Genomic DNA, 7,892 nt, shown 5'->3' with positions numbered 1-7,892 from the left:
ACATCAAATACCGAGCCGGTTTCAGGAAATACTCACAGTGTTTGTTATCCAAGTAGCGACTATAATTTTTCGTTATTTAACGTGACGTCTGATGGCATTACCGGTAAATATTTAGTAGACGTGCTACTCAATAACAAAAGGGTGAAAATGGAGGTTGATTCGGGCGCAAGTTTCTCAGTGATTAGCAAATCGACCTACCATAAAATTTTTAGTGAAAATCTACCTAAATTAAATCAATCCAGTGTTATTCTACGCGATTATCAAAATACAGTGATACCCATACTGGGTGAGTGTCTAGTGGAGGTGCAAAGGGGTCAACGGTCAGCCAAGCTTCCACTTATAGTCACGGAAGGAAACCGCGCCAGCCTTCTGGGTAGAAACTGGTTTGAGAGGTTGTGATTAACCATAGCAGGGGCAAGTCAGATTTATTCCATTATTAATTATCCAGAAGAATACTCAGATGTATTTAACACGAATTTGGGATCTAACCGGGGTCCCCCAGTAAGTTTTTCGTTAGACAAAAATGTAAGGCCAATTATGCTAAAAGCGTGTGTAAGGTTCCCTTTTGCACTAAAAGACAAGATTGAAGCTGAGTTGGACAGGCTTATAACGCAGGGTGTTTTAGAGCCGATTACACACCCAAAATGGTGCACCCCAATTGTGACCGTTTGCAAAGAAAACGGAGAGGTTCGGATCTGCGGCGATTACAAATCGACATTGAACTTAGCGCTAAATTCAGAACCTTATTCAGTGCCAGCGGTACAGAACATTTTATCCACTCTCGCGGGCGGTAAAGTTTTTGCAAAACTGGACATGGCGCAAGCTTATCTGAAGTTAAGTGTCAACTGCGAAGCTGCGGAGGCACAGACAATTATTACGCATAAGGGAGCTTTTAAATGCAATCGTTTACAGTTCGGTAACTTTTAAGTATTTTAAGTAAGGAAAAGTGTGTTTTTCGAACAATGACAATAGAATTTCTCGGGTTTCAAATTAGTGAAGACGGTTTACGTCCCACTAAAGACAAAATCGCGGCCATCACCAATGCGCCTGCTCCGACTAATAAAACCGAATTACAAGCTTTTCTTGGACTTTTAAATTTTTATCATGCTTTCCTAAAAGACAAGGCAACTATTGCAAATCCGTTACATGCACTGCTCCGAAAGGACGTTCCTTGGCAGTGGCGTTTCAAGGAACAAAAAGCTTTTGAATTCTTAAAAGACATTTTGGCAAAAGAACCGGTGTTGGGACATTACAGTGAACGGAAGGATTTATTTTTGACGTGTGATGCTAGCCCTTACGGGGTAGGTTGTGTGCTTAGCCAGCGCGATGATGAGGGACGCGAATATCCAGTGGCGTACCATAGTCGTACTCTATCGTCTGCGGAACGAGACTTCGCCCAAATCGACAAAGAAGCACTGGCCATAATATCGGGCGTTAAAAAATTCCATGAATATGTATATGGCAGGAGAATAAGCATAAAAACGGACCATAAACCATTGCTGGGTATTTTTAATCCAAAAAAAGGTGTCCCAGAGATACTGTCACCCAGAATGCTTAGATGGGCCCTTATGTTATCTGCGTATGATTACGAATTATGCTACATACCGGGTGCAAAAATTCAGAATGCAGATGCTCTTAGCAGGTTGCCACAAAAGGTAAATGCGCCAGAACCGCCAAACTCAGATGACTTTTTGATGCTCGAGAACATCCCAGAAAAACTAATCTGTGCCAAAGACATCGCTAATGAAACTAAGAAAGACCCAGTGCTATCTAAAGTTTTGCAGTGGGCATAGAAAGACTGGCCTCAGGAGAAAATTAAATTTTCAGACGAATATACTACTTATCTACAACGTAAACACGAAATTAGCTGTTATCAAGACTGCCTGTTATGGGGTACGAGGGTAATAGTTCCACTTGGAGGGAGGAAAACAATACTGAATTTGCTACACTCAGCACACCCTGGAATCGTAAAAATGAAGTCACTGACAGGCTCATATGTTTGCTGGCCAAATCTCGACAAGCAAATTGAACACCTAGTAAATACATGCAGCGACTGCCAGGAGTCTAGAAATATGCCAAAAAAGGCTCCAATCCATCCTTGGGAGTGGGCCAGAGCTCCATGGACAAGGATACACCTCGATTTTGCCGGTCCATTTAAAGGGAAAACGTTTCTGATAATCATAGACTCATATTCAAAGTGGTTGGAGGTAAAAATCGTTCCAAATACCTCTAGTGCTGTGACTATAGACATTTTACGCGGTTTATTTGCCACTCATGGCATTCCAGATGTTGTCGTATCGGATAACGGATCTAGTTTTACGTCGGCTGAGTTCCAAGATTTTTTAAAGAAAAACCTTATTAGACAAGCATTAGTTGCACCGTACCATCCAAGTAGTACTGGGCAAGCGGAGCGCATGGTACAAAATGTAAAAAATGCACTTAAGAAAATGACAGATAGCAATGAACAAACCAACATACAAGTAGCATTGCACAGATATCCCCTTACTCAGCACATTACACCCCATTGTGCGACAGGGAGATGCCCATCCGAAATATTAATGGGGCGGAAGTTAGGCTCACTTTTTGATCGTCTACAGCCTGATTTTAGGAAAGAGATGCTATCCAAACAAGAGATCAAATATCCTAAGGAAGCAGGGCCCAGAGTTTTTCACGAAAACGAGACTGTATTTGCAAGGTCATTTACTCCTGGTCAAAAGTGGCTTCCTTCCAAAATAATTGAAACCACCGGACCATTAAGCTACAAAGTTCAAACACCTGATGGTAAAATTTTACGTCGTCATTCTGACCAAATAAGAACTCGTGTATGTGACCAGGAAAACACAGACAAAGTTACACCGTCAACCTCGATGGAAACGGGAATACGCGAAACTCCGCAACAGCTTTTCCCGCATGCTAACGATTTGGTAGATCCAGAACCAGAACTTGGAGAGCAGGTCTCTGAAGTCAAGAAGCCACCCGCTCGAATAAGAAAACCTCCAAAGTATTTGGAGGACTATGATGAGTAAATTCATCTAGGAGGGAGGAGTGTAATGTATCCAGCTCTCGGACTATCAACTGCGTGGTGCGCGCGCAACGAAGAATTATTTACACGCATGCGCCAACTACGTTCATAATAAGTGCGTTCGCGGGTGCCTGTCGGCGACTAGTCGGCGACAAATTAGCAGCAAGACGCATGCGCACTTTAAAATGATATAAATAATATCGTTAATAGATAGATATACAAGGTATATTTACATAGTATAATTTAATAATTAGTTATTAATATTAATTAAAAGTAAATATACCTTGTATATTTATCTATTAACGGTATTATTTATATTAAGTGAGGTTAGAAATTGTCGGCGACAATTTGTCAACTGTACCCGCGAACGCACCTATTGGCTTGGCGTCCTCATGCATTTGTTGTTTACATGTAATTAGTTATATTTACGTAATATGTACCTACGTTTAAATAAACGGGTAGTAATTCCAAATTACTGTTGTATTAATTAGATATTATATCAACCCAGGCTCGTACTTTAAAGAAATATATTGCAAGATCGAATGTCGTCATTTTCTTTTATTTTCATTGAGTAACGCTTTTTAAAAGGATTAATGACAGAACCCTTTTTCTACGATTCTGTTATTAACATTTTTCCAGATAAAATAAACAAAAGCTTATATTTGCGAGGTTCTTTTAAACAAGATTATTTACATCTGAGTTTGGTAACACTTTAGAAAAAGTCACGTGTCGCCACTGTTTAGACGTTTCAGAGGAGTATGACAACTGTGACTGTGACAGTAGAATTTTATAAAATACTCCCGTCACAGACGTCTAAAGGTGGGAAATTATGTAATAATGTTAATTTATACGTTTATAACGATAATTTCCACCTCCACTAGTTTCATCTCTTTTTGTTTAACAAATTTATTATGTTTTCCATCTTTTGAGCTATTTTGCCGGTTATTAGCGCGCTCATCACTTTTTATAAATATGCCCTGAGGGGGGTTTAACCCCCAAAACCCCCTGGGTGTGCGCCACTACAGACTTGTGCAATTTTTACACGTGTCATTATTCTTCCCGTAGTTTTTTCTGTATAAAAATTTAAAGTGTAGGTATTTTTTCTATAGTTATTCCATTCCTGTAGATTTTTTTTAAATCAATTACTAGTGCAACAACGTTAAATGGATAAGTGTAATTATTGTGTACACATCTAATTAAAATAACTGATAAAAACAAATGCAAACAACAATTTGCAGACGGCATTTTAAAATTCAATTATAGTTGTCCTTTGATCAAACAATGGCTTTTATGAAAAAATCCTTATCTTTTACAATTTTAGTATCACATGCTTATAGTAATTATTCATGAATAGTAAGTAGTAATTATAAAATGTGTGTTTGAACACACTATGAATGCAGGTCCTATTTCTGCATTCAGTATAATTTCATTTTTGTACTATGATTTATTTTTTACTACCAGTCAGGCAAAAGTTTTTACATACTATGAAGGAGTGCATTAGAACATTATTCTGATACTGGCAACACTGTAGGTGCCATTTTTAAAATTTCAAAACATTGAACAAAGTTAACGAACAACGAACACGAGCATTTACTTACTATGGTTAAAATACGATCAATAAGGGTATAAGGTAAGACATATACAATTTTTTTGTAATTTTATTATAGTTTTTATTATAGTTAATTGCGGTTTAATTCCATTTTGAAGTATCTCTCCTTACAGAACCATACAATTTTACTAATATTACCGCCATGTCAACTGTCATTTCCTTCTGTCAAATAAGATCCCGATCCCAGACGAGGATAACATGATTAGATTAGGATTTAGACAAGGAAATCAATTGTTCATTCATTTCATTGTTTATTTTTGATAGGAATTTCAAGTAATATTAATCGACCGTCAATATTTATGTTCCTCAGCCGGAAAGTGATTACATTGATGATTAGGTATAATTACAATTTAGATTTTCGTGAATCAATGTACTACATGGGGTTTCCATAGTGATGATGTGATTTCTTTAATAAATTATCTCTCAGCAGATCTCGGTAGTTCCCATACTGGCTGACCTACATAAAGTTGCCCTACCAAACCTGTATTAATTTTTTTCTTAAATCCATTGCCATTGTATTAAAAATAAGTAGGTGTGGATCAATTAGGATCTTAAATATAATAGGTAAGTTCACCAATTAGTTATTCTATTATTATTATAATTCCAATGATTATTTTATTTATTTAGATCCAAAATATTATTATCTCACTTTTATCAGTTATGATATGATTAAATATTGGAAGTTAAAAATATATTTGTATATATGCCATAAGGTGAAAATAATATGTTTTTAATCTGTTGTACATCTATCTTTACAACCTCTTGTACTCTGTTTAAACCGCAATATGTATTTGCTATTCCCTTGCTATATGATTTCAGTTCTTTTTCATTAAATTTATTTCCTAAGTACGCTCAACCTGGGTGGTCCAAAAATTAGTAACACACTAACAGTAGAAAAAGGATCTCCCTGTATTCAAAACAACAGAACCTTTCCTTTATAAGTTAATTCCCTCATCTGCTTCACAGTTTTTGTTTTTGTGTAGTGGTGTGGTGGGGCATTGGAAACAAACAAAAATGATTGCAATCGTAACACATGTAGCGACTTTTCTGCCTCTTGTTCTCCAACACACCACACATCTACCTTGCATTTCCTGATGTTTAGACAAAGGGTCATTATAATCTGCAGTCTGGTTTCTCAAGCACTTTTTGGAATCAGAAATAAGCTCATCTTCATCGCTTTGTACCTCTTCCCACAATCTTAGCAACCTCACCTTCAGCTCTTTTCAATCAACTCTTCTTCATAACTACACATACAGTAGAACCCAGCTAATCCGAACGTTCGGCAAATCCGAACCAACAGAAAGTGATAAAAATTAAAAAATTAAAGACAAAAACTTAAAAAGATGTTTATCATACAGAGTAAACCTACAGAAATGAACAATGTAGGATTAATAGGACTTTGGCATTTAAAGTGTCTTAAATGAATATGTTTTTTATACGTAGTAGTAGACATCAGACGGTTCTCTTGTAGTCAACTTAAGTCAAAAAACCTTGCCCTCACTCTTACGAGATTGTTTGCAGCCCTAAAGCACATTCTTAAAGAAGACGGTCACTTTCTTCTGATGAATGGAGATGTAGCGACTTGACGCAGCGATGTTGAACTATTTACGCATGAACATTACATCGACCAGTGATGCAGCAGTGTTCTGCTTCACGTGACGTAGAGACACATCCAGAGCTTTAGTAGCATCTGCGTGTGTCACTCGATCTGGCTAAAAACTTCTTTCACCCTTTCTTCATTTTCATTAGGGTTTCCTTAGGTTGAACCAATACAATGTCTTCATCTGTAAATTCTTGGTCACCAATTGTCACCAGCGTTAATCCATTCTGTAATTGCACTTTCTTCTTTGTTTTCACATCCTGCAAGTTGTTGTATGACTTCTACGAGATTATCTAATAATGGAGATTGGAAAAATGAACCTTCTTCAAATTATAAATCTGGCCACAACTTCTTCCATGATTTTCTAATTAAAGTCTCAGAGCAGTTGTCCCAGGCCTCAGCCACCAACTAAATGACATCTTTTATGGTGATTTTTTTTTCAGGTTGTCAGTAATGAACTCTCCTCACCTTTCAATACAGTCCGTACCAAATTTTTTCTATAGTACAGTTTTATAAACTGCAGAACACCCTGGTCCATGGGTTGCAATAACGGGCTCACATTTGGTGGTAGAAAAACAGCTTTAATTTCATAACACATAAGCTCCCTTTATTTCAGAATGTGATGTAGCATTGTCTAAGAAAAGTAGGGCTCTTTTGGGAAGCCCCACTTTCTTATTGAATTTTGAAACGGATGGAACAACTTTTTTTTAAAACCATTCCTTAAAAAGTGTATTATTCATCCATGATTTCCTTTGGGCCCTATAATAAACAGGCAAAGCGTTTATGTTATTCAAAGCTCTTGGTTTTTTAGATTTGCCAATGACCGTTAACAGTGACATTAATCTGAGATGGGTGGGAGAGGGAGAGAGTGACACAGGTGCAGCGGCTCAAAATTAACGATAACGAAAGCTTTGAGTTATTATAAGTTAACTGTCGGATAATCTGAACTTTTCGGAATCCGAACAGGCTGTCCCCCCAATTAGTTCTATATTAGTATTTATAACAAATTTTAACACAGTAATCAAAGTAAAAAATAAAAAACCAGTGAAATTGGGAAAAAATGTCCAGCATCAAAAATGATAACTGACTAATGCTAGCGGTGTGGTGGGTTGTGGTGTGACATTTCCTTGCTGCATATTCTGACAAGTATTTAAGTCGGTATTGAAGAAATTATGAAAATAACAATGCTACACGGTAGAATGATGTTAGAGCAGAGGTTCCCAACCAGTTGGTTGCAGGTGGATATTAGGTGGGTCACACGTGGCTCTTACAGTAGCTGAGTACAGTGACTGTGTTGCTAATTTTTTTTTTCTATTTGCTACTTTTCCATTTCATGTGATTGACCATATGTGTAATATCTATGGCTTAAAGCACACTTATTGCCTTCTTCTTCTTCTTCTTTCATTAGCACTATGTCCTGTTACTTCTGTTACAGTCTCTGCTATGAACCAGAGCTTCAGCTCTCGTACCATCATTTTTTGGGTCTTCCTATGGGTTGCTTGGTGTTGGGCTTCTGTGTCTTCACCCATTTCACCATACGTTCAGGGTCCATTCAATCTATGTGTGGTCTCCCCATATGTGTAGTCATGCTCTTGTCCATCTCACTACTTCTTGAACGCCTAGAACACTTATTGTATGTCCATTTTTTTCTGTTATTGAGT

At 37.3% G+C, this 7,892-nt stretch overlaps 1 protein-coding gene across 4 annotated transcripts in view; it reads left to right on the top strand.

Moving 5' to 3' along the window:
• The first annotated feature begins 4,479 nt into the window (after nucleotides 1-4,479).
• LOC126885280 (E3 ubiquitin-protein ligase RNF216-like) overlaps nucleotides 4,480-7,892 on the top strand; it is a 93,851-nt gene continuing 90,438 nt past the window's right edge. For 3 of the 4 annotated variants that reach the window (XM_050651779.1, XM_050651775.1, XM_050651778.1), the window contains exon 1: nucleotides 4,841-5,195. The gene's annotated coding sequence lies outside the window, so the exon portion shown is untranslated. Of the gene's footprint in view, nucleotides 4,653-4,840; nucleotides 5,196-7,892 lie in introns of those variants that run through there. The other variant, XM_050651777.1, reaches the window with a different exon arrangement.

Source organism: Diabrotica virgifera, chromosome 5 (assembly GCF_917563875.1).
Source record: "Diabrotica virgifera virgifera chromosome 5, PGI_DIABVI_V3a".
Classification (NCBI taxonomy): domain Eukaryota; kingdom Metazoa; phylum Arthropoda; class Insecta; order Coleoptera; family Chrysomelidae; genus Diabrotica; species Diabrotica virgifera.
This window is presented reverse-complemented; position numbering and strand designations above follow the sequence as displayed.